This window comes from Physeter macrocephalus, chromosome 11 (assembly GCF_002837175.3).
Source record: "Physeter macrocephalus isolate SW-GA chromosome 11, ASM283717v5, whole genome shotgun sequence".
NCBI lineage: Eukaryota > Metazoa > Chordata > Mammalia > Artiodactyla > Physeteridae > Physeter > Physeter macrocephalus.
Window position 1 is genome coordinate 165,943,133 of NC_041224.1, and position 3,031 is coordinate 165,946,163.

Below are 3,031 nucleotides of genomic sequence, written 5' to 3' on the forward strand. Positions count from 1 at the left end.
CCTGTGAAGCCATCTGGTCCTGGGCTTTTGTTTGTTGGAAGATTTTTAACCACAGTTTCAATTTCAGTGCTTGTGATAGTTCTGTTAATATTTTCTGTTTCTTCCTGGTTCAGTCTCGGAAGGTTATGCATTTCTAAGAGTTTGTCCATTTCTTCCAGGTTGTCCTTTTTATTGGCATATAGTTGCTGGTAGTAATCCCTCATGATCCTTTGTATTTCTGCAGTGTCAGTTGTTACTTCTCCTTTTTCATTTTTAATTCTATTGATTTTAGTCTCCTTTTTTTTCATGATGACTCTGGCTAATGGGTTATCAATTTTGTTTATCTTCTCAAAGAACCAGCTTTTAGTTTTATTGAGCTTTGCTATTGTTTCCTTCATTTCTTTTTATTTCTGATCTGATCTTTATGATTTCGTTCCTTCTGCTGTCTTTGGGGTTTTTTTGTTATTTCTCTAATTGCTTTAGGTGTAAGTTTCAGTTGTTTATTTGAGGTGTTTATTGTTTCTTAAGGTAGGATTGTATTGCTATAAACCTCCCTCTAATAACTGTTTTTGCTGCATCACATAGGTTTTGGGTGATTGTGTTTTCAATGTCATTTGGTTCTAGGTATTTTTTTTATTTCCTCTTTGATTTATTCAGTGATCTCTTGGTTATTAACTTGTATATTGTTTAGCCTCCATGTGTTTGTATTTTTTACAGATTTTTTCCTGTAATTGATATCTAGTCTCATAGCATTGTGGTTGGAAGATACTTGATACAAATTGAATTGTCTTAAAATTACCAAGGCTTGATTTGTGACCAAAGATATGATCTATCCTGGAGAATGTTCCATGAGCCCTCGAGAAGAATATGTATTCTGTTGTTTTTGGATGGAATGTCCTATAAATATCAATTAAGTCCATCTTGTTTAATGTGTCATTTAAAGCTTGTGTTTCCTTATTTATTTTCATTTTGGATGATCTGTCCATTGGTGAAAGTGCGGTGTTAAAGTCCCCTACTATGATTGTGTTACTGTCAATTTCCCCTGTTTTGGCTGTTAGCATTTGCCTTATGTATTGAGGTGCTCCTATGTTGGGTGCATAAATACTTACAATTGTTATGTCTTCTTCATGGATTGATCCCTTGATTATTATGCAGTGTCCTTGTTTGTCTCTTGTAATAAACTTTGTTTTAAAGTTTATTATGTCTGATATGAGAATTGCTACTCCAGATTTCTTTTGATTTCCATTTGCATGGAATATCTTTTTCCATCCCCTCACTTTCAGTCTGTATTTAACTCTATGTCTGAAGTGGGTTTCTTGTAGTTGGAGCATTTAATCCATTTACATTTAAGGTAATTATCAATATGTATGTTCCTATTACCATTTTGTTAATTGCTTTGGGTTTGTTATTGTAAGTCTTTTCCTTCTCTTGTGTTTCCTGCCTAGAGAAGTTCCTTTAGCATTTGTTGTAAAGCTGGTTTGGTGGTGCTGAATTCTCTTAGGTTTTGCTTGTCTGAAAAAGTTTTAATTTCGCCGTCAAACTAAATGAGATCCTTGCTTGGTAGAGTAATCTTGGTTGTAGGTTTTTCTTCTTCATCACTTTAAATATGTCCTCCCACTTCCTATGACTGGCAGAGTTTCTGCTGAAAGATCAGCTGTTAACCTTATGGGGATTCCCTTGTGTGTTATGTGTCATTTTGACCTTGCTCCTTTTAATATTTTTTCTTTGTATTTAATTTTTGAAAGTTTGATTAATATTTGTCTTGACATGTTTCTCCTTGGATTTATCCTGTATGGGACTCTCTATGCTTCCTGGACTTAACTATTTCCTTTCCCATATTAGGGAATTTTTCAACTATAATGTCTTCAAATATTTTCTCAGTCCCTTTCTTTTTCTCTTCTTCTTCTGGGACCCATATAATTCAAATGTTTGTTCATTTAATGATGTCCCAGAGGTCTCTGAGACTGTCCTCAATTCTTTTCATTCTTTTTTCTTTATTCTGCTCTGCCATAGTTATTTCCACTATTTTATCTTCCAGGTCACTTATCCGTTCTTCTGCCTCAGTTATTCTGCTATTGATCCTTTCTAGAGAATTTTTTTTTTTTTTTTTTTTTTTTTGCAGTACGCGGACCTCTCACTGTTGTGGCCTCTCCCCTTGCAAAGCACAGTCTCCGGGGGCACAGGCTCAGCGGCCATGGCTCACAGGCCCAGCCGCTCTGCGGCATGTGTGATCCTCCCAGACCGGGGCACGAAGCCATGTCCCCCACATCAGCAGGCAGACTCTCAACCACAGCACCACCAGGGAAGCTCCCTTCTAGAGAATTTTTAATTTCATTTATTGTGTTGTTCACCCTTGTTTGTTTGCTCTTTAGCTCTTCTAGGTACTTGTTAAACGTTTCTTGTATTTTCTCCATTCTATTTCCAGGATTTTGGATCATCTTTACTGTCATTATTCTGAATTTTTTTTTCTGGTAGACTGCCTATTTCCTTTTCATTTTATAGGTTTGGTGGGTTTTTGCCTTGCTCCTTCATCTGCTGTGTGTTTCTCTTTCTTCTCATTTTGCTTAACGTACTGTGTTTGGGGTCTCATTTCTTGGTGTGGGTTTGTCATATATGGTCTTTATCATTTTTAGGTAACTTCCCTCTATGCTTAGCTTCTGGAGAGTTGTTCTCTTTCTTCTCATTTTGCTTAACGTACTGTGTTTGGGGTCTCATTTCTCGGGCTGCAGGTTTGTAGTTCCTGTTGTTTTTGGTGTCTGTTCCCAGTGGCTAAGGTTTATTCAGCAGGTTGTGTAGGCTTCCTGGTGGAGGGGACTGTGTTCTGGCGGATGAGGCTGGATCTTGTCTTTCTGGTGTGATTGAGATGATCATATGTTTTTTCTCCTTCAATTTGTTAATATGGTTATCACGTTGATTGATTTGCATAAATGGAAGAATCCTTGCATTCCTGGGATAAACCCCGCTTGATCACAGTGTATAATCCTTTTAATATACTGTTGGATTCTGTTTGCTAGTATTTTGTTGAGGGTTTCAGCATCTATGTTCATCAGTG